The 25000-nt window shown below is 40.4% G+C and overlaps 1 protein-coding gene across 1 annotated transcript in view; it reads left to right on the top strand.

Moving 5' to 3' along the window:
- Positions 1-25000, top strand: part of LOC109916422 (zinc finger E-box-binding homeobox 1) — a 175246-nt gene that overhangs the window by 76453 nt on the left and 73793 nt on the right. The gene's annotated exons all lie outside the window — the stretch shown is intronic.

Raw genomic sequence — 25000 nt, 5'->3', positions numbered from 1 at the left:
CGTTTAAACTAATCCAGACTCAAGAATGTGGTTGATTCTTAACTGCCCTCTGAAATTGCCTTGCAAGCCACACAGCTCAAGGACAATATCTGGTTATCCAGAGTGATGCCTCCACGCCAAAAGCAAATAAAAAAAATCCTGTTCCAACTTAATTTGATTCACTATGTACATTGGTTCTTACAAAATGTATGCACAGAAAAGGCATCTCTTCACCTGACTGCCAACTTACATCCATATCCCTGCCATGTTATCAATCTCCCTTGTGCTCAAGCAAACTTGAAATCAGAAAAGGATACTTCTTCAAATTCATGATTTAAGAACCTGAATGGCAAGGTTCCCAAAGTAGAAATCCAGAAACCCACTGGACAGTATCTTCAGCCCTACCTAGTTCACTTTCACCTAGCCATTATCCAATGTGGATCGCCCGACTAATATTCAATCCATCTAGCATCTAAAACCAATTTCGGTCTCTGTGAAAAGCATGATTATTCCAAGTTCATAGAGAAATAACACAAGTGGCCAATTCTGCCTTTTTGAGGCAGTTCATCAATATTTCCAACTGTGCTACAAGCTGCCACCCATCTACGAGAACTTGTTATACATTTTACAATAAGTTTCCACAGACACAGAGCACAGGATGATTCTATGCTCATCTCCACAGTAAGGAAATGAGAGTAGTCCTGGGAACAAATCGTAAACACCAGTTAACAAAGAATAAGTCACTGAAGGTAGCAACACAGACCAACAATGCAGCAAAAAAAATGAGCCACAGGGCTCAAGATCATTGACTGTACAGACCACATTTCAGAAATTACACCAATTTCAGCTTCCACTTTGATCCAGCTAATCACCAGACAAAAAGAACAAACTGCTTCAACTATTAGATTGCAAGCATAAACATAGACGCAACAAAAAAAAAGCACTTTTCCTGAAAGCGGTAATCAATATATACAAAGGATTCCTAAAATAGATTTTTGAATTAATCGCATGCTAGCATTAGCACATGCAAATCGTTAACAATTCAAAAGCATTAAATGATACAACAAAAGGTTCTCTAGTGGATAAAGAGAGCTCCAGTGGATAAAAACATAAAACAGAACAAGAGTTGACTGTTCAGCCCCTTGAGCCTGCCCACCATTTAATAAGATGGTGGCTGATTGGATTGTACCTCAAATTCAGTATTCTTGCCTACCCCTGAAAACGTTTCACATCTTCACTTAACAAGTATTAATATTAATCTGAAGTATTCATGGAACAAAAAAGTGGCCAAAATAAACTTAAACTGAACTAAATGACCAACTCTAACTTTCAAAATTCCAAACAAATGCCATTTACAACCATAAGCTAACTTATTTGATGTATTTAGCATTGAAAGCAAGTGGAAATTAAATATTTGTACTGCAAGAGATTTTAGCCTACATGTACATCTACGTATGGCTATTAACGTTGTCAAATTTTTCCAAGCAAAAATAATACTTTTGGTTTTTACATAAAGCTGATACATACCTACAAACGAATAATGGTTGATCTGATTACTCCATATTGTTGCCTACCCCCAAAATCCTTGCACTCCCTTGCTTTTCATCTGCCTTCAAAGGCTTTGCTTCCACCAACATTGAGTTCCAAAGTCTCATGACCGTGTGACTTTGCTTCCCTCTCCACCACCCCCAATCTGTCTTTAACATGCAGCTCCTCGTGCTTTTTTATAAAATAGCAGTCCTTATTTCCAGAATCCCCGCCAAGAAGAAACATCCCATCCACTTCTACTCTATTAAGAATCCCTCAGGATCTTGTATTTTTCAATCACGTCACTGCTTACTCTAAAACAACAGCGAACACAAGCCTAACTTGTCCAACCTTTCCCCAGAAGAAAACCTGCCGATTCCAGATAGTAGTCTAGTAACCCTATGTGAACTGCTTCCATCTTTCCTTACATTTAGAGTAAAATATAAAGTATTGGTCTCCTTTTGTAGTCTCACCAAACACCCTACATGTAACTGAAGTACAACTTCCGTTCTTGTATTAATTTCCTTTTATAATAACCATTTATTAGGTTTTCTGATGACTTATACATCCATAAAATGGCTGCAATTATGCACTTGGATACCCAGATCTCCCTATCTCACTTTTACAATCATTCACCATTTAGATTATGTGTGGCTTTAAAATTCTTCCCACCAAAACAGGCAATTTTCCCCAATTTCTACCCACTTACTAAAACCACCTGTAGTTCTTTGTAGCCTCATGTCCTCTTCACACCTTACTGTCCTACCTAGCTGACTGGGCCAAGCTATTTTAGCAACTGTATGTACACTCCCTTCATTTATATAAAAAAAGTTACAAAAAAATTGACAGCCCATCACTCAGCCCTCTGGTACACTATTCATCACATCTTACCAACTAGAAAATTACCCACTTACGTCTTTTGTTTTCTGTTAACTAGCCAGCCTGCTACCCTTACACAATCATAGAATCCCTACAGTCCAACAAGTCCACACTGAACCTCAAAGCATCCCACCCAGACCCACCCCGCTATAGCCCACCTAACCTACACATCACTGGACACTATGTGCAATTTAGCATGGCCAATCCACTTAACCTGCTCATCTTTGGACTGTGGGAGGAAACCGGGGCACCTGGAGGAAGCCCACGCAGGCACAGGGTGAATGTGCAAACTCCATACAGACAGTCACCCGAGGGTGGAATCGAATGTGGGTCCCTGTTGGGAGGCAGCAGTGCTAACCACTTAGTCACCATGCCACCCCAGAACGAGCTTCTATATTCCACAACCACCTTTGATGTGGCACTTCATATAATGACTTCTGGAAATCCAAGTACAGTACATTGATTCCTCTTTATCCACAGAATGTAACTTCTGCAACCATGGTTTATGCAAAACCATGTTGACTCTTTCAATATCTTTTTTTCCTAATACTCTGCAATAACATATTGCAGCTTCTAACATCGTCTTTACAATAGGCAGCATGGAAGAGTTGGATGAAAGGGTTGGTCTCAGTGCTGTCTCCTGCTTTCTGCCTCCCTCCTATTTTGAATAAAGGGATTAGATTTGTTATTTTCCCATCTAAAGAGCTCTTCTCCCAAATTCAGGGAATTTTGGAAAAGCAAAATAAATGAATCAATTCACCCACTAGTCACTGCTCTCTGTAAGGCTCCAGACTGTATCTGAAGAAATGTTTTCAGGGTAGCCTAGGCAAGTTCATGGAAATGGATTCTCTTCTAGTCCATATGAAGATAAAAATCTTCATGATCACTGTGCTTTTCTGATGAGCTCCCATTTCTTCCATGACACATCATCCTAACATGTAGTTACTGTTCAAATGTCTATATTCCACTCCCACAAGTAACTTCTTGCCTTTTATCATTTTGCACCCCTGCCAAACCAGTTTCTATATCCCGATTACCCAAATTTGAGTCACTCTCTCTACTACGCTAATAACACAGTTGAACAATTTCTTGCTTGCATCCCTCTTAAATGGCACGTACACTTAAAGTGTACAGATCTCAATCACATCAATCTGCAGACAATTTTCTACAATGGCGTACAGATCACACTACAGATCACTTTGTTTTGAATGCTACGCACATTCAGATATCCTAATGTTTTCATAAACCTTACTTGTTGAATTACACTTAGATTTATACTATGTCATTTCTTCCAATGGAAAGTCTATAATCGTATTTAAATACTTTTGCTTCTTGGATTTACCACACCTTCCCAAATTATACCCATTATCTCCAGTATGTAGCTCAGAATCCTCTCTAACACAGAATCGTAGAATTCCTACAGTGCAAAAACAGGCAATCAAGTCCATCGAGTCCACACCGATCCTTCAAAGAGCATCCCACCCAGACCCACTTCTTTACCAATCCCTATAACCATGCATTTCCCACAGCTAATCCACCTAGTCTGTACACCTTTGGTCTGTGGAAGGAATCTGGAGCACTTGAAGGAAATCCACACAGTCACAGGGAAATCGTGCAAACTCCAGTCACCCAAGGGTAGAATCGAACCCAGGTCCCTGGGGCTGAGAGGCAGCAGTGCTCACCACTGAGCCGTGTAGCCCTAACATGCCTTTTCAAATGCCATTCTTTGAGCCAAATGTTAAAAAAAGACATTTCAAAAGTTAAATTTTTGGCATTTGTAAAAGATTGGTGGAAAAGGAAGATGTTTTGGTCTAATTTGAAAGTTAGACCCTGATGGTTAATTGCCTAAAAAACAGTAAACAAATTCTTGAACACTTAAAGGCTTGGTCTAGAATTCCTAATGTGTCAAAATCAGGAAAATACATTTGAAAATTAATTATTTTCTTCAACAGGCCTACCACACTATTAAACAAAGGAAACTATTTTCATCATCATAAGCATATTAAATAAAAAACTTTTTAACATTGCTCATCCCGCTTATACTGCAGGTTTCCAGTAAAAAAAACAAGGAAACAAAGTAGAGTTCATGTAAAGTTCAGTTAACATATGGATAAATATTTCTGAGTTAGCACTCAACAAGTGTGACACAGCCTTCCAGTGCTGGTTTTAATTATTTTCACAGGGGAAAAGGAAAAACATTTAGGAGGTGGTTGTGACGGCCACATAAAACTTAGCAATTATTGTTCATTTGGGAAGAAAAATTCATCAAAAATCTATTCTGTATCACATCTACAAAGTAAGCTAAAATTTAACAATCTATGTTACCTTTCAAGTTTAATATGATATGCATTAATAATTTTTTTTTTTAAAAAATCAAAGCATCACAGAAGCAGAATTTTGCTATTCAGTCCCTTCAGTTTGTTCTACTGTTCACACAAGATTTGTTTAGCACATTGATCTGATCTGTATCTCAACTTTACCTAGCCACCTTTATTTCATAACAATTAATATGACCTTGCCATTCATCACTCAACATGCTTGAAATTTATTTATGCCTAATCCATCTGGGAGAAGTTCCAATTATGAAAAACATATATAATGACTGATGCCATTACATGTAGAATGGCTCACGTAGAAGGCTCCTCCATCTCCTAACCTGCTGCCTTTAATCCAAGTTAAGATTTTGAGCAATACTTTAAATTGCTGAAGACTACTCAAAATACACACATACATGGCACATCAGATGAAATCAAAATGACATGACAATTGAAATGATTAAAGCTTTAAGCTTCAAGCCTCAAAAAAGTAAATCTGAGGCAGTTAATAGACCTTTTCACATTGTAATAATTGTGAAATAATGATTTAGTCCAGAACAGTGTTGCAATCAAATAGCAACAAATGCTACAACAGAAATGTTCAAACAAGGACTTCATGTATGCCACAGGTTTGATACAAGTACAATAATGGAACCAGTGAAGAACTATCACTTAACATGTAACAAAAATGAAAGAGGACTCGCGGTGCAGTGGTAATGAGCCTACCTAGGAGGTTCGAAGGGCCATGTTCAAGTCCCAACTGCCCCAGAGGTGTTTCATAACACAGCTAAACAGGTTGATTTGAAAACAGCTAAAATGGAGAGGACGAGGAAAGAGTAGCTCACGCAACAAGAGAAACCCAAATATCTTTGGGTTCTTGTTCGTGTCTGTCTGACCTACAATATCTCAGTTCAAGGTTCACTTGCCCTAGAGCTGCATTATAAAGGAGTTGATTAAAATTAGAATTAAAATTTAAAAATTGGAGGCTGTGGCATAATTCTAACATGACTGAACCTGAAATCTAAAGGCCCAGACTAACATTCTGGGGACATGGGTTCAAATTCTACCACTGCAGGCTAATTAAATGCAGTTGGAAACCTGAAGGCAGTCACTCTCAATTTAAGGATATATGAGGCACTGCTTGCGTCCCTCTAATCCAGAAGGCCTTGGTTCAAGTGTGTCATAACACATTTGAACAGGTTGATTGAAAATATGTATTAATAGAACTGAAGACCTGTTCTACATTGCCAACCGTTATGAATTTATCTTGACATCACACAAAAAAAAAAGACTCTTTCCACGTAAGAGATCAGTGTGCAAGCTTATGCACACAAAATTTGGGGGGGGGGGGGGGGGGGGGGTGGTGGGAATATATTAATATGGATTGAGAACTGGTTAGCAGACAGGAAACAACAGAACAAATGGGTCTTATTTTGGAGTACAAGGTGGCGACTACTGGAGTACCACACATCACTGCTTACAGCCTAAGCTAGTCTTCATCTGTATGGATTTGGAGGAGGGCAAATGTAATAAATCCAAGATTGCTGACAATATAATATTAGGAGGAATTTTTAAAAAAGCAGTGGGAGGAAATAGAGGCTTCAAAGCAATATAGAGATAGCAAGAACTGCAGATGCTGGGGTCAGCGACAACACAGTATGAAGCTGGAGGAACACAGCAGGCCAGGCAGCAGCACAGGAGCAGGAAAGTTGACATTTCAAGTAAGGACCCTTCTTTAGAAATGGACAGGGTGGAAATGGAGCAGGGAAATAAATAGAGAGGGTGGCGTGGGGCTGTGGAAGGTAGATGGGATGGTGATAGGTCAGTGCAGGTAGGGAGTAGTGGGGATTGGTCAGGTTGCGTAAGGTCAAGGAGGCGGGTTTTGAGAGGGAGGGTTGGACATGGGATGAAGCAGCAGGGGGGGTTTAAAACTGGTGAATTCCACGTATAGGCCATCGGGCTGCAGGCTCCTGAGGTAGAATATGAGTTGTTGCTCCTCCAGTTTTGCAGGTGGTGTCAGTGTGACACTGGAGGCGGCCCAGGGTGGACATGTCACAGAGGGAGTGGGAGGGGGAGTTAAAATAGTTGGTGACCGGAAGGTGTCGTCATTTGTCAGGTACAGCGTGTAGACTATACGAAACGGTCTCACCAATGTAGAGGAGGCCACATTGGGAGCTGTCCCTTCGAAAGGCAGATTGGTTGTCGGGGTATGATCCAAACCCACAACCAGTCTGCCTTTTGAAGGGAAAGCTCACTCTGCAGCTCCCTGGTCAGCCCCACACTCCCCACTAACCCCACCACACCCGGCACCTTTCCCTGCAAGTGCAGGAAGTGCTACACCTGCCCCCAGACCTCTACATCCACCATCCCCCCCTACCCTCGCCTCCATTCAAGGCGCAAAACGAACCTTTCACAATCAGGCAGGAGGTTCACCTGTACATCCTTCAACTTGGTCTACTGTATTCGCTGCGCCTAATGTGGTCTCCTTTACATTGGTGAGACCAAGCGTAGACTTGGAGACAGTTTCGTAGAACATCTGCACTGCGTACGTGACAAATGACAACACCTTCCGGTCACCAACCATTTTAACTCCCCCTCCCACTCCCTGGGTGACATGTCCATTCTGGGCCTTCTTCAGTGTCACCACCCACAAACTGACAGAGCACTACCTCAAATTCCACCTCACGAGCCTACAGCCAATGACCTAAACATGGAATTCACCAGTTTTCAAGTCTCCCCACTCCCGGCCCAATCCTATATCCAGCCCTTCCTCTCATCCCCACCTCCTTGACCTGACACAACTTGTCCATCTTCTCTCCCACCTATCCACCACTCCCACCTCACTGACCAATCCCCACCACTCCTTACCTGCACTCACCTATCACCATCCCACCTACCTTCCCCAGCCTCACACCTCCCTACCCCCTCCCCATTTCTGAAGAAGGATCCTGACCTGAAACATCAACTTTCCTGCTCCTTTGTTGCTGCCTGGCCTGTGTTCCTTGAGCTTCACACTGCGTTTCAAAGCAACACTGACAAGCTGAGTGAGCAGACAAATACATGGCACTTGCAGTAAAAGTGAATAATTTTGAAGTTGCCCACTTCAGTAAGAACAGAGTGGCAGAGTATGATTAAACAGTTGAAATGAAATGTTAATGCATAAGAGGCGCTGTGGTATCCTTGTACACCAATCACAAAGAAATCGTGCAGGTGGAGCAAGCAGTTCAGAGGCAAAGGTTATATTGACCCTCATACCAAAACAGTCTGAATGCAGGAGGAAGCATGTCTTTGGGACTTCGGGAGATCATATCTGGGAGTATTGTGGACCGTTCACAAGGATTTCTGTGATGGCTGGTTTGCCACATCAGGAAAGATTGGGTTGCCTGGGCCTATATTCAGTGGGAGTATTAAAACAAAAGGCATCTCATTGTAACATAAAACTCTCTCAGGGCAACAAAGACTGGATGGTGGCATTATTTCTCCTCTAGCTGGGGGAATGTTTAACAAAGAATCACACTGAAGGCACAGCATAGACCATTTAGAATTAAGGGGAGGAGAAATTTCTTCACTCAGAGGGTGGTGACCCTTGGAATTCGCTACCACATCAGGGGCCAAGGTGATTCGTACTTAAAAAGCAAAAGGATAGGTTCTGGACAGTGAAAACCATCAAGAGTTAGGCAAGAGCAGGAGGATCTGCACTGATCATATTTAATAGCACAGAGGCTCAAAAGGGCAGAAGGGAGACGTTTGCTCCTATTTTCTCAGGTTCTAAACAGTAGATGTTTGCCATGCAACTATTAAAAGACTTTAGGATAAAACCTGCTGAACACAATTGTTGAGGGGCCAGGAACAAGAAAGGAATTCCCCTCAAGGATTCATTATTCCCAGCTATATTTTTCAAAGAAGCAAGTTGGGAACATGAAAGTTTCAAAGACCAACTGAAAAAAAGAAACTAGTTTGCTTCAAGTAGTGAGCTCAACATCTCATCCTCACATTTAATACCCCTTATGCCTTCACCGTCACCACCCCCCACCTTTACAGGGAACACTTAAAAATATATTTAAGAAGTCTCACATGAACCCGTTTTCGGGAATTAAGTTACTGTAATATTACAAACGAGCCATCAACTTCACTATTCACTGTCTGTTGTGAAACTCAAACCTTGATTCCACGTACAGCCAGAGAACTCCTACTCTTGGCAGGCCCAAGAGTTTCCCCTTTTACACACAGTGCTTTAGCAACAGAGGTAGTACATGATCTGCTCAAGTTTCCTTTTTGCAGAAGGGTTCAATCATTTATGAAACAGTGTACCTCAGCAGTAGTGTGGTGCGAAAAGAACCACCATGGGACCCAAAATGATGCCATTAAAAAGGAAGCTCCATGATAGAGAGAAATACTGCCATGAGCAAAGGAGACCGTTCCACACCAATAAACATGCTGCTATTGGTCGGCTTCAGACAGACAGCACTCTGGAGAAGCTCCAAGAGCCACTGCATGCAGTCGAGTGTTGGGCTGAGGACTTTTGTGTGAACTTTCCTATGCTTCAGCCTCCCTGTAGATAAGTGAAAATAAATTTGTTAGGCCTTACCTTGAATGCTTTCAGGTGCTTTTAAGTTTCTTTAAATCTCAAGGTGGTAGCCTGGGTATGTGCTCACCTCTTCGAAATATCACTCATCTCACTTGGTACTTAAATAAATGTAACCATATGACAGTGAGCAGTAGCCAACTTTAAGAACGATAGATTACAGTGCAAGAACTTACACTGCTTCCTCTTAGCTCCGCAACATTAGCATCCAGCTCCTCTGGTGCTGCTTGGCCTGCTGTGTTCATCCAGCTCTGCACCTTGTTATCTCACCCTACCAGTTTGCCTAGTTTCAAACGAAACCTCCACACTGAGGTACCATTCTGGGACAAAACCCATGTAATTAATCTTCTTGTAGTCACATACAACAATAGAGCTGTTGACAAACCATGGAAATTCATTTCTTTATATATGAGTTTACAATTCCCAGAAAACACAAGGGGAGGAAAGCCTCAAGCTTGTCAGGAACCATATATCAAATGTCACCTGTTCTAGTCAAATTGCTACATTTATCAAAGTTAGATCTTCAAATTAAGCACATATGGTGTTGCAAGTACCTTAAATGAATAAATTAATGCAATTTACATTTTAATTAAATCAATAATATGTTTCCACCAAGGTCTGTAGATTTATCTGCAACTCACAAATAATTTGCTAACTTCAAACCCCCGCAATCAGTCTCTCCTCCTCATCCACAGCCTCCCAAATGCTATTACCTTGACAAACTAGGTTCAATAACGTGATCCAAACATAAAGGGACACTTTAGAAAAAACAAATTTTAAACCAACATGATTAATTTGTTAAAACATACAGAGAGATTTGGAAAGCAGAAAAATAGCAAAGAAAACAAGCAAGAAATTGTTTCACTTGTTTTCCCCAAGTCAGTCAGGTGAAATGGTTGTCCATTAGAGGATTAGGTATAAAACAAGCCTATGCAAGGAAACATTCCTAGCTTGAGTATGCCAAGTTCAGTAAAAATTAAACATTAACATTGTAACAGATGTCACAGACATGGGATGTGCAGTAAATCTTTAACTATTACAAGGGTAAAGCCTCAAGCTAAGGAGCAACAGCTACAATAGATGAATATACGAGGTGTTTGAATTATTTGATCTAAACATTTAATACACAGAATCTTCAGCTTAGGAGAAAATTTCATTTAATTAGCAGTCGAAGTTTGAGAATTTATTCACAAACCATTTACTATGATTTTTTTTTCCCCCAACAGACACAAACAACAGAAACCATGAAACGGTGTTAAAAGAAAACAGATTTTCACTCGCAGTCCTCTCATTAGGACTAGACAGGATGTATGCAGTAAACAACATAAAACATAGAACAGTACAGCACAGGTCCTTTGGCCCACGATGTTGTGCCGAACTTTTACCCTAATCCTAAGGTCTATCTAACCTCCACCCCTATCTTACACTATAATCCATATGCCTATCTAATAGCTGCTTAAATGCCCCTAATGAGGCCAACTCCACTACCCTCTCCGGCAATGCATTCCACGCCCCTACCACTCTGAGTAAAGAACCTACATCTGACCTCTCCCCTATATCTACCTCCACTCACTTTAAATCTAGGCCCCCTCGTAATAGCTACCTCCACCCGAGGAAAAAGTCTCTGGCTGTCCACTCTATCTATACCTCTGATCATTTCGTACACCACTATCGAGTCACCTCTCATCCTTCGTCTTTCTAAAGAGAAAAGCCCTAGCGCTCTCAACCTTTCCTCGTAAGACCTTCCCTCCATTCCAGGCAACATCCTGGTAAATCTCCTCTGCACCTTTTCCAACGCTTCCACATCTTTCCTGCAATGAGGGGACCAGAACTGGACACAATACTCCTGATGTTGCCGAACCAGGCTTTTGTATAGCTGGAGCATAACTTCACGGCTCTCGAACTCAATCCCTCTATTAATGAAAGCTAACACACCATATGCCTTCTTAACAACTCTATCCACCTGGGTGGCAGCTTTCAGGGAACTGCGGACATGAACCCCAAGATCCCTCTGCTCCTCCACACTGCCAAGAATCTTTCCGTTAACCCTGTATTCTGCTTTCAAATTTGTCCTTCCAAAATGAATCACCTCACTTTTCAGGGTTAAACTCCATCTGCCACTTCTCAGCCCAGCTCTGCATCCTATCAATGTCCCTTTGTAACCTAGAACAGCCCTCCCCACTATCCACAACATGACCCACCTTCGTATCGCCTGCGAACTTGCTAATCCACCCTTCCACTCCGTTATCCAAATCATTTACAAAAATCACAAATAGAAGAGGACCCAGAACAGATCCTTGTGGTACACCACTCGTAACTGAGCACCATGTTGAATATTTTCTGTCCACTACCACCGTGTCTTCTACGGGTCAGCCAATTCTGAATGCTTCCCAAAAGGCCAAGGAATCCAGAACCTGCGGTCATAGTTTCAGGATATGGGGTCGACCATTTCAGACTCAAAATGAGGAGAAATGTCTTCACCAGAGAGTGGTGGGCCCATGGAATTCTCTGTCACAGAAAATGGCTGTGGCCAAAACACTGAATGTTTAAAGGAGGAGTTAGATACAATTCTTTGATCCCTTCAGCCCAAAGGGTGTGATTTGAAACATGGAACAAGATACTAAATTGGGTAAATCAGCCATGATCATACTGAATGGTGGGGTGGACTTAAAGGGCTGAATGGCCTGTTCCTGCTCTATTTTCTATGTTTCTAGGATGTGGTTTGTTTTGTTAAATTCAGTTAATTGCAAATCTAGTAATATCAATATTATTTAATGGATTGCAGGAAGTAGTTACTTCATATTACACATAATGGAAATCTACATTTACACTGCACATGTCAGCTAAAAGGATATTGTAATACTGGACTTTTTACAAAAAATTTATTTAATCAAAGTACAATGCGTTAGCAGATAAATTAACTTCTAATTTCATAAGGCATTTCAAGGCATGTAACTGAAAAGGTGGAAGAATCTGATTATTAAAAAAAGCCATTCATCTCCCAAAGGGAATATTTTAAGCTGGCTACTCCATCCCTGATGCACATTTTGTTTAATGGACAAATATACAATTTTAACTTAACGTATACGTGTCTCTGATCAAAAAAGATTCTGGCCACTGCTCAACAAGATAGATAAACAATACACTTCTGATCTAATAACAATGTTCAATATAGTACAGCATTGCCAATTTTAACATGAATTTTTAGCCTGTGTTTCACAGGTAGCTCTCCTTTAGCACGATAGTTGCATTCGTGTGGGACCTCACGCTATTGAAAATCATGCTGTAGAAAATCATCATAGAAAACTGCTATAGAAAATCACTACATTGTACAGTAGAAAGTTTGCGTTATCCAGCGTCCACTATTCAATCACATTACAGCCAATTCGCGTTAACAAAACACACATTATAGCAAAACTACCTGTACAGTTTCTCAAATTGAGACTGTCAAACCAATAATGGAAACATCCATTCATGCTCCATTTCAAACTTATAAATCTAGAACAAAAATTCTTTTTCAAGCAAATACAGCTCTCTCAAATAGAGCCTTATGCATTTGCGCTTACAACCACCCACACATTTCATTTTTTCAGCCAGGGCATCCCCCAATGAAATTCATGTATATCATTACTCTGCAATGTGATTAGCGTATGTTAAAATATGTAGGCTGTGGAAATCCCAACTTTGCTTCTATTAATTATAACACTTTCGCAATCGCTATCTGATCATAATGGTGATTATTTGACAATATACATACATCCTTAAAATAGTTAAGAAATTTAATACAAAGCTAATGTACAATTTAAGTTGCCAGAGTGTCCAGGGCAATGGGCCAAAAGCTGGAAATGGGATAAGTCAATCAGATCTTGGTTGACTGGCACACATGTGATGGGTCAAATAGCCTCCTTCTGTACTGTAAACATCTATTAGTCTATCATTTACACCTTATTTTTAAACAAATTCCAATATAAAACTTTTGATATTTTTCTTCATGCTGGCATGGCTAGAATGCTGATAAAAGAAACTGTAGTTTCTACCTCAAGGTTCCACAATTTTCAATGTAGCTATGCCCACAAAAGTTTTTTTTTTAAAAAAGAAGTGTTTTCCAAGTATCACTGAGTCTGTTCTACATGGTCTTGGATGACTAAGAGTTGAAATACATAGTAATTGATGACAACAATACAGGAGAGCATCATTAAAAAGGTAAATTGTCCTATTTTCTGTACTTTTGTTATCATCCTTCTCCCATACCAAACTCATGCTCCTCTTATTCACTGTCAACAACTGCCACATTCCACATATCATACCTTAAGCCTGACTCCAACCACCAACATATCTTGCCCTCTATACTCAGCCTCTGCTTTTGGGAAGACCACTGTCAGATCAAGTGTCTGCTTAATTCAACACCACTATTGAGACTGCAAAAGACACATACATTGCTAATCCAATCACTTAGCACTTCCTTCCCACACTGTTCCAATGCAGTCTTAAAGAATACCACATCTTTGTTCCTCTTTGAGATGTGGGCAATTCCAGCAAGGCTAGTTATCACCTATTCCCCTTAGATGGCCCAAGGTGATAGTGATGCTTGTGAAAATAGTGCTCCTGAGATTAATGCACTCACTTTAGATTGATTAACAAGTTTAATGCAAGCCATAGGGGGGATTTCATGAGGCTTACAACAGCAGGAATAATAGCAAGCAGGGCAATTTAATTACGCAGAAGCTGAAATCTGCTGTTCCATGACAGTGGGTTCAAATTTAGAGATCAATCCAGTGGCATGTTTACAGTATGGTTAGGCCATTTTGTTCTAAGGTAGTTTCATATTTGTAATACATTTGCATTCCATGAATACTCCAAACTATTGTACTTACATCCAATCTTCAAAGGCATACAACAATCTCGGATTGCAAACATAAACTGGGTAAAAAAGTGGCATGCAACAGTCAGCCCCATACAACTGAAGCCAGGTCAATCATCTTCTTTAACGGTGCAGCACTAGATAACTGAGTAGGAGAATGGCAGCTTTCATTAAGCCTCAAGACCAGTTAAAGGAGTCAGCATGTGGACGGGGTTGGAGAAAAATCGAAGGGAATACAGAGGGATGGCACGAAGGATTTAGCCGGGAAGGGACGGGCATCTTGGATGTAATGGGAGGAGTCAGACAAGGCAAGAAAATAAAGTGCTGAAAAGGCAGTGACATGCTGTTCGTACATGGGTCAATTTCCAGGTTCCAGCTAGCACAGTACTTACGGGACTTTGAGTTTACCTATATTGTTTCAATCATCTCCACTGAGACCACTCTGAGACAATGTCTGTTATATTTATATGAAGGACAGTCAACTGAACTTACAAGTCCAAGCCTGTCCCACAGAATGGCTAAGCATAACACTGTTTCTTTGACAAAGAAATGTCCCGAACTCCGCTGAAACTATTAATGTGGTAACCATGAGGCATCCAGTACATTCAGTGCTGAGCTGGTCTTAACAAATATCCATGATGCACACATCAAGCGAAACCAACATTAAATACTTTGATGTGAAATGTTAATTTCAAAAACACGTGTCTACTTTCTCAGTTAGTCCTTTGGATTGCCAATAAAGTCAGGGTGGAAAGTTTTAGCAATGTGTAGAGTCACCTCATTTGTCCAGAAGACTCTTATTGCCTGCCCAGGCTGTACTCTGATGATGGCAGGTTTCACCATCGAAAAATTCAACACCTTGTGACTGTACATGTCTGCTGAATATTTTGCTGGCATTTCAAATATGAAATGCAATCCCATAGCAAAAGCCATGACATATGAATTAGGACTTGAAGTAAGCTATTCAGCACCTCGGGCCTGCTCCAACAAGATCATGGCTGATCTGACATTAAACACAAATCTGCATTCCCAACTTCCTGATAACATTTCACTCATTTGCTTATCAAGAATCTATCCACTTCTGCCTTAAAAATATTCAAGGACTATGTTTCCACTACCTTTCAGAAAGGGAGATTCAAAGACTCAACTATCTGAGGAAAAAATACTGTTTTAAATGGGCAACACCCAATTTTTAAATAATGGCTCCTCAGCCTAGATTCTTCCCTAGGAGGAAACATCCCCTCCACACTGACCCTTATAAAGATCCCGCAGGATCTTCCATTTTTCAATGAAGTCACTTCTTACTCTTTTAAACTCCAGTGGATACAAATCTGTCCAACTTTTCCTCATAAGACAACCTTCTCATTTTGGGTCTGTCTACAGCAAGAGTGCAGGAGTGGTAACCACCACGTCTGTTGGCAGGAATGGCATGCTGCCATTAAAATTCTGCTCCATTTATCCCCTCTTACTCCAGAATAAGACACAGATGAGTTGGCACCTTTCTAGGGAGGGCATGGAAAAGAGAGGGTATAGAGTCACACAACACGGAAACAGACCTTTTGGTCCAACTCATCTGTGCCAACCAAGTTTCCCGAACTAAACTAGTCTCACTTGCCTGTATATTTGGTCCAGATCCCTCTAAACCTTTCCTATTCATGTACCTGTCCAAATGTCTTAAATCTTGCTACAGTACCAGCAGCTAATTCTTCCTCTGGCAGTTCATTCCATGTATGAACCACTCTGTGAAAAATGTTTTTCCTCAATCTTTCTCTTCTCACCTTAAAAATATGCCCCATAGTTTTGAAAGCCCCCAGCCTAATAAAAGACCTTTGCGATTCACCTTACCTATGCCACTCAATTTTATAAACTTCTATAAAAGGTCACTCCTCAACCACCTGCACTCCAGGGGGGAATAGTCCCAGCCTATCCAGTCTCTCCATGTAACTCAAACCCTCCATTCCTGGTAAAATCATTTCTGAACTCTCTCCAGCTTAATAATATCGTTCCTAATAATATCCTTCCTATAGCAGGGTGACCAGAACTGGACACAATACCCCAGATGAGGCCTCACCAACACCCTGTACAACCTCAACATGATGTCCCAAACTCCTACACTCAAAAGGTCTGAGCAATGATGGCAAGCATGCTAAACACCTTAACCATCCTGTCTACCTGCGACACAACTTTCAAAGAACTACGTATCTGAACGTCTAGGTCTCTATTCGACATTGCCCAGGGCCTAACTATTAACTGTACAAGCCCTGCCCTTGTTTATTTTACCAAAATACAATACCTCACATTTATCCAATTTAAATTCCAATCTGCCACTCCTCAGCCCAAAACACAGGCACTGTCACCTAAATCTTGAAATGACTATCTTTGCTCCCTTTTCAAGGCTCATTTACTTTGGAACTGGTCTGTGGTATTCATGCTTCCATTTTCACCTGCTATATTACCATCACTTCAACTAGACACAAGTACTTTCAGGAAACACATGAAAAGCACATTTAAACACTTGCAAATTTATGCTGTTATCTTCATTAGAAGATTGACAAAGCACGTAGAGCCCATTAAAATCCAACATCAAAAATCAAAGCTACTGCTTTGTAAAATTTCATAGACTTCATTTACAAATCAAACTCTACAGTACACAGATAACAAGGTGTAGAGCTGGATGAACGCAGCAGGTCAAGCAGCATCAGAGGAGCAGGAAGGCTGAAGTTTCCGGCCTAGACCCTTCGGCTAGGCCCGAAACTTCAGCTTTCCTGCTCCTCTGATGCTACTTGACCTGCTGTGTTCATCCAGCTCTACACCTCGTTATCTCAGATTCTCCAGCATCTGCAGTTCGCAGTTCTGACTATCCCTACAGTACACTGATTCACTTAGCATAAGCGCTCAACAATGTGCATCCTCCCAAAAAGGCAACATAATATAAATTAAATGGGTCAATGAGCATGTGAATTTAAAAAAAAACACTACCACCAGTAACTAAGAAGATAAACACAAACAAACAATGTGAATCGTGTAGTCACAACAAAGAACAGTACAGCATAGGAACAGGCCTTCAGCTCACCAAGCCTGCGCTGGCAAGTCACCTTTCTAAACTGAAGGGCTTGCACCTCTACATGGTTCATATCCCTCTATTGCGTGCCTATTCACATCTGTCAAGATGCCTCTTAAATGCTACTATTTTATGTGCCTCCACCAGCAGTGCATTCTAGGCACTTAGCACCCTCTGCGTTAAAAAAAAAAACTTGCCTTTCATCTCCTTTAAACTTAGCTCCGTTTTACCTTAAACCTACATCCCCTAGTGATTGACATTTCTACCCAGGGAAAAAGACTACCACTGTCCATTCTATCTGTGCCTCTCATAACTTTGTAGACTTCTATCAGGTCCTCCCTCAGCTTCTGACATTCAAGTGAAAACAAACCAAGTTTGTCCAACCTCTCCTCATAGCTAATACCCTCCCAAGGAGGCATCCTGGTAAACCTTTTCTGTACCTGATCAAAAGCCTCCACATTCTTCTGGTAGTGAGGTGACCAGAACTGTATACAATATCCAAATGTGGCCTAACAATAGTTCTACATGGCCGCAATATAACTTGCCAATGTTTATGCTATGCCCTGACTGTTGAAGGCAGGCATACAATATGCTTTTTTGACCACTTTATCCACTGGTGTTGCCACTTTCAGGGAACTGTGGATCTGTATGCCTCTATATGTTAATGCTTTTAAGGGTTCTGCCATTTATTTTATACTTCCTTCTTACATAGACCTTTCAAAATGCATCCCCCCCCGTTATTCGCCTGGATTAAATTCCATCAGCCATTTCTCCGCCCAAGTCTCCAGCCTACCTACGTCCTGCTATATCCTGTAGAAATCTGCCTCACCTCGCTGCAATCCTCCCAATCTTTGTGTCTTACTAATCAGACCACCTGCATTTTCCTCAATTATTTACACATATTGCAAACAAGGTCCAAGCATGGATCCCTGTGAAACGTCACTGGCCACAGATCTTCAGTCAGAAAAGCATAAGAACTAGGAGGAGTAGGCCATCTGGCCCTTCAAGCCCACTCTGCCATTCAATAAGATCATGGCTGATCTTTTCGTGGCCTCAGCTCCACTTACCCACACTCACCATGATCCTTAGTTCCGTTAATGCTCAAAAAATTATCTACTTTAGCTTTAAAAGCATTCAATGAGCAAGCTTCAACTACTTCCCTGGACAGGGAATTCCACAGATTCACAACCCTTTGGGTGAAGACATTCCTCCTCAATTCAGTATTAAATCTGCTCTCCCTGATTTTGAAGCCACGCCCTCTTGTTCTAGTTTCACCCGCCAGTGGAAACAAGCTCCCTGCTTCTTTCTTATCTATTCCCTTCATAATTTTATATGTTTCTATAAGAATCCCCCCTTCATTCTTCTAAATTCCAATGATAATCCCAGTCTACTCAGTCCCTCCTCATAAGTCAACCCTCTCGTCTCCAAAATCAACTTAGTCTCCTCTGCACCTCCTCCAATGCCAATACATGCTTTCTCAAGTAAGGAGACCAAAACTGCAAGCAGTACTCCAGGGTGTGGCCTCACCAGCATACAATACAGCTGCAACATAACCTCCCTGCTTTTAAACTCAATCCCTCTAGCAATGAAGGATAATATTCCATTTGCTTTAATTACCTGCTGTACCTGCAAAGCAACCTTCTGTGATTCATGCACAGGGACACCCAGGTCCCTCTGCACAGCAGTATGCTGTAATTTTTGACTGTACAAATAATAGTCCTTTTTACCGTTATTCCTACCAAAATGGATGGCTTTACATTTATCAACATTGTACCCATCTGCCAGGCCTTTTCCCACTCACAAACTATCTATATCCCTCTACAAGCCTTCAGAGTCTTCTGCACACTTTGCTCTAACACTCAGATGAGTGTCATCTGAAAACTTTGACATCCTACACATGGTCCCGAACTCCAAATCATCAATGTAAATTGTAAACAATCGCGGTCCCAACACTGATCCTGAGGCACACCACTAGTCACTGTTCACCAACCAGAAAAGCACTCATTTATCCCCACTCTTTGCTTCCTGTTAGTTAACTAATCCTCTATCCATGCTAATACACATTTTCCATAATGCTGTGCACCTTTATCTTATGCAGTAGCCTTTTATGCGGCAGCCTGTTGAATGCCTTTTGGGAATCTAGATACACATCTACTGGGTCCCCATTTTCCATTGCGCTCCTAATGTCTTCATAGAATTACAGTAAATTAGTTAAACACAACCTGCCCTTCATGAATCCATGCTGCATCTGCCCAATGGCACGAGTTCTATCTAGATGTCTTGCTATTTCTTCCTGGACAATAGATTCAAGTATTTTCTCCACTACAGAAGTTAAATTAACCAGCCTACAATTCCCCATCATTTGTCAAGCTCCTTTTTCAAATGGAAAACAGCAAATGTGACACCACCAATCTGCTGGAACTCCCCTTAGAGTTTTTGGAAAATTACCACAAGTGCATTTGCTATTTCTCTCGCCATCTCTTTTGATACCTTGGGATGCATTCCATCAGGGCCAGTCTACATTTAGCTCCATTAACTTGCCATTAACTCTTTCATGATAAAGCGTCAGCAAAAATCAGTGCTCATTCCTATTATGTCATAATTCTGATACCAAGTTCTGACAACCATATGCGCACACAGTCAAAAGCAGACCTCAAGCAGCTCATCCCATGGTGTGCTAAAGATGAAAAAGTGATTTCACGTGAACTTGCAGTCCTTATATTTTAATCATGCTGCAAAAAAAAAAACAAAAATACAAAATAGCCTTTTCTGATGAAGGGTCTAGGCCCGAAACGTCAGCCTCTCTGCTCCTATGATGCTGCTTGGCCTGCTGTGTTCATCCAGCCTTGCACCTTGTTGTCTCGGATTCTCCAGCATCTGCAGTTCCTACTATCTCTAACAAAATTGCACTATTTATTTGTGGTATAAATGGGTTTTAGTGCAGTACTTATTCAACAAACATTTATTGCTGAACTCGATGTCAGTTAGCATATTGGCTGGAAAGCTGGTTTGAAGTTTTGCAATAAATAGTGAAGCCAACACCACAGGTTCAATTCCTGCACTGCCTGGAGGTTACCATGAAAGATTGTCCTTCTTAACCTTTCCCTTCACCTGAGGCATGGTGACCTGAGCTTAAACCATCACCAGTTGTCTCTTTCTGACAAGAGAGCAGCCCAATAGTATCTGGGATTATGGTAAATTTACCGTGATTGCTGAACAATTTTCTGGCTCTGAAATTGCCACGACTTTCAACAGGTCATCAACCTGAAAGTGCCTGCTGATCCTTAATCCATTGATGTTTTCTGACCTGTTCAATATTAGCACTTCAGTTTTCATTTACAATTTGATTCCAAAGAATTGAACACCTCTGGAACAAACTACCAGCTTGTGTGCTAACTATTGATTTGCTGAATTTCTTCAAGCCACACGTGGAACTACATTTTACAGTGATTGAGGTAATGCAAAGAATGGCCTGTGCTAGTGGTCTTGTGGATGGATATCAAATCTCCTGAGGGGCTAGACAGAATTTCCCAAGTCCCCTCTCTCACAAATGAAAATTGTAGGAATAAGAAGTTCCCCAATTCATTAAAAACTTGAATTACAGCAACATTTAAATCAAGTCTCAAAATCTAAACAAGCTGCAAGGATGAACCGCATCAAAAGTGTTTTCAACTGGAAATATTTGCCACCTGGTCTTAATAAGTGTAACTAGTGTATAAAAAAAACTTGGACAGACTCAAGTCATTGAGGCGATAATAAATAAGCATAGGTACGAGAAAAAGTATATCAGTTTTTAAAAAAAAAAAGGCACCCAATAGCATGGATGTCTTTTGACAATTGCAGATGGAGCTTTTTTAGTGCAGGAACTTGAAAGTCAAAACTGATCATTTAAAGTTGCTTTTTAATGTACTTAATTTTCTAAAAAATTAGCTGCTTATACATTGTACACTTAAAATCTCTATTCCCTTTGAAAACTCGGACTGAAATTTGAGACTGTTTCATTTTGTAAATGCAAGCCCCGAGCTATTATGGTTACATTTTTAAATAACCAGAGAAAAACCAATTGTCGGTGGCTAGAAAGGATATTGCATCAGAATAGTTTCATCAAAGACTGTAATACATCAAGTGATCTCAAAGTCAAATTCTAAAGTTGACTAGATGAAATAGTACATCTTGCCTTAAACATATGATAGAGTGATCAACTTTCTCCAGTGCAGATGCATAGCCCAAGAAAACAGTCAAGTATTAAATCCGATAGGAACAGGAACAAGTACAATTTGTCAAAGACAGTATTTAAAAGAGCTGATAAAACATGAGCTGAGAGAGATGTTAGTATACTTTATTCTAAGAATTTCTGATGGAGTTAAACTAAGTAACCAAAATATCTAGATAATTGAGAAGACAGACATGGAAGAAAAACTAGAAACTTTGCAGTTATTTTTAAGAAAGCTAGAGTTCCAAAGAAGAGTCATATAGAACTCAAAACGTTAATTCTATTTCTCTCCACATATACAGCCAGACCTGCTGAGTTTCTCCAGCACTTTGTCTATATTTCAGTTCTTCAGCATCTGCAGTACTGTACATAGATTTTATTTTAGAAAACTTTGCACATTTTACATCCAACATTCTCAAGTATTCATCCAGGTTGGTTCTCACAAATGGATGTCCTTCCATATCAAATTACAATCAAGCGGATTTAAAAATGGTTCTGATCATGGTACTACCTTCCAATCAATGAAAAGAATTGGATTGGAATAAAACCTTCCCACAAGCTTATAACAAAATTCTCCTTACCAACAGCTGGGGACTTGTGCCAAAATTGGAGAACTGTCCTACAGACTGGTCAAGCAACAATCCGACATGTGTACTCTGAATCATTCCTTCCAAACAATGCCCAAACACTCCAGCGTATGGCCTCTGCTATTGGCAGGACAGTCCCATTATAGATGGCAGTATAGTAGCAGACAGACAGTCAGGAGGGAATTGCCACAGATGTCCTCAACATTGCCGCTGGACCCCTTAAAATCTCATGGTCAAGCATGCCAAATAATAGTTCTGATGATTACCAAGTACTGCCACCCTACTGGCTAATGAATCAACACTTCTCCATGCGTAACCCTACTTGTAGTATTAAATGTGTCATAGATGCTGACTGTATTTTGGGTTGGGGACATCAAGATTTATCTCAGAGGGGTTCAACAGCACTGCTACTGACTGAACTGGCCAAGTCCTAAAGGACAATAGTTACTCGACTGGGTGATAGACTGTAGCAAGTGATGAGGGATAAACAGGAGGAAAAAGGTCTACTTGATCCATCCTCAGCAATCTACTTGTCACAGATGCATCTGTTCATGATCATATCTGGAATGATCATCACACCATATCTGTAGAGAAAAGTTCCATTTGCATAGTGAATTTCCCCTCCCTATTATCTGTCTTTGTCACTAACTCCATGCTCAGCAGGCAGACATTAAACAGATCTTCAAAACAAAATCACACTTTCCTTACCTGGAACTATATCACATTTTCTTCAGGTTCATTGGCCAAACTCCTGGTACTTCCTTCTGAACAACAGTGAGAAGTGCAGCAGCAATGTTGGAGGACATCTGAGACAATTCTCTCCTGACCATCAGCTACACCCCAAAGACTGCATCGATTCAAGGAGATAGGGGAAGTAGGTATGGGCAATAAGTGCTGGCCTAGCTAGTGCATTAACATTCCATGAACAAAAAAAAAGGCATTTAGGAAAAAAAATACTGAATTAGGTGTGGCATAATCATTGTCATACTATAGGAAACATGAGAGGCAATTACATGGGCCTAGAACAGCAGTGACAATATTCTACTGGAGTAGGGATAGTGTTTGAGGAATACATTTTATTCAGCACTGCGGAAAGAGTAGAGATAATGGGCCATTGCCACCCAACTTAGGGGACAGACCAGGTCTGAGTTTGACATCTTAACCAAGACAGAATGGCAGTACCTTGCGCAGTAGCAGAGTAATGTTGGGGGAAAATTTTTGACTGGGACTTCATCCTACAACTATCAGGTTCAAAATCCACTGAGGAGAGGAACACATTCGGAGTCATAAAGAAGTGTGAAAAGTCAAGGGCTCCGGAATGAAAGGAAAGATGCTGCATGTGCCTTTTTGATGCCATGCTGATGGATTTGAAGAGTGGAGGGAACTATTGAGCATGATGGGCAACAGAGTCAAAAGATTTTGGTCAACTGCTATTGATCAAGAAATGTGCTCACCATTGTTACAAAGAGATTGGTGAACTTATTTCTGTCTGAAGCCAGGTCATGGGGTGGTATTGCTGACTTGACTACTGACCTCTGGGACCCTGGGGAATAACAGCTTCCTCTTTACCCTAATCCTATCTACAAAAACCTCCTGGAAGGCATCAGAGTTGTGGAGGCAGTTCTACAAATCATTAACCCCAGCAAAGATGTGAGCAGTCTTGAAATGTCATCAGTATAGGCAAAATGCAACCTTCCTTCAGAGGTTCGTTCTATTTTAAATAGAATGTGAGCATCCACTTAGTCTAATTACCTTGAAAAGTAGTTATAAACCACATTCAAATGAGGCCTTCAACAAGTTTAAATTATCTGGTTCTCTCAATTGTGAGAAATCAGAGATGGTTCCTTTTGAGCTACAACTGAAGTTTCAGAATTCGGATGAGGATTGTGTGCGGGAAGGAGAAAAGTCATTAGAGGGAAAGTGAACAATAGTCTACTGATGATTGAGTGATTTATGTCCACACGAGAGGAAGACTGAATTGAGCTGGCTGCCATCAGAAAAATGTCAATGGGCTAACAATAATAAACTGTTCAATAAAATTACTTTTGATGAATGACTACCACAACAAACAAAGGACAGCCAGTCTTCTCAGACGTGTGTACATTTATTGGAGGAGAGAAGGAAGGATTACAATACTCCCCAACCTAGTAAGTGACAGATAAAACAGTAAAATGGCATGAATTATCAAATGAAAGTATTACTATTTATTTTTAAATCAGACATGCCATGCTGAAATTTAACAGCAAATTTTCTTTGCTCTAAAATAGAGCCAAAAAGACTGATTTCACATCTTTTGCCTTTATACGCTGCTCAGAAATCAACTTCCATGCACGATTTCATATCCTGAACAATGCAAATATCCTTATCATTTTTCAATTAACTTGTCAGCAACTTACAATGCATAGAATTATTGAAAAATTAAAAGTTACCAAAATCTCACTACAGTAACTAAGGCTAATAGGTTCTACATTATTTCAGACATGAACAGATTACAGGTATTTCTGCTATAATGCATGAATTGACTGTTACAAGATTGATGAATAAGGGACACTGTTTGGATAATGTGAACTTTTTACTGTACAGTATAGTGATTTCCCTATAATGCAATTTTCTATAGCACGAGGTCACGCAAGAATGCAACTATCATGTCATAGAAGAACTACCTGTATACGTTTCATTTGAATAGAGATTTGACATGAACACTTCACAAGCAGATTCATAGATGAACTAGAAATATTTGACTTCCCACTTTGAACTTCCAACTTTGATGCAAACCATTATATCAGTTGATATTGCATTATAACAGAATGCAAATTACCAAATGATAGAAATTGAAGTCATGGGCTTTATACAAGTCTAAATTGCCACAGACTCAGTTTATATACCTCACAATACATGAATAAAACCACACCTAAATCAGGAGTTTACAGTCAAAGAAACTCAAGCAGCAACTGTCCTAACAAAAGAAACCATTCCAATCCATTATCATACAC

This window comes from Rhincodon typus, chromosome 2 (genome assembly GCF_021869965.1).
Source record: "Rhincodon typus isolate 14 chromosome 2, sRhiTyp1.1, whole genome shotgun sequence".
Classification (NCBI taxonomy): domain Eukaryota; kingdom Metazoa; phylum Chordata; class Chondrichthyes; order Orectolobiformes; family Rhincodontidae; genus Rhincodon; species Rhincodon typus.
The sequence above is the reverse complement of the archived record's forward strand: the minus strand, read 5'-3'. Positions and strand labels throughout refer to the sequence as shown.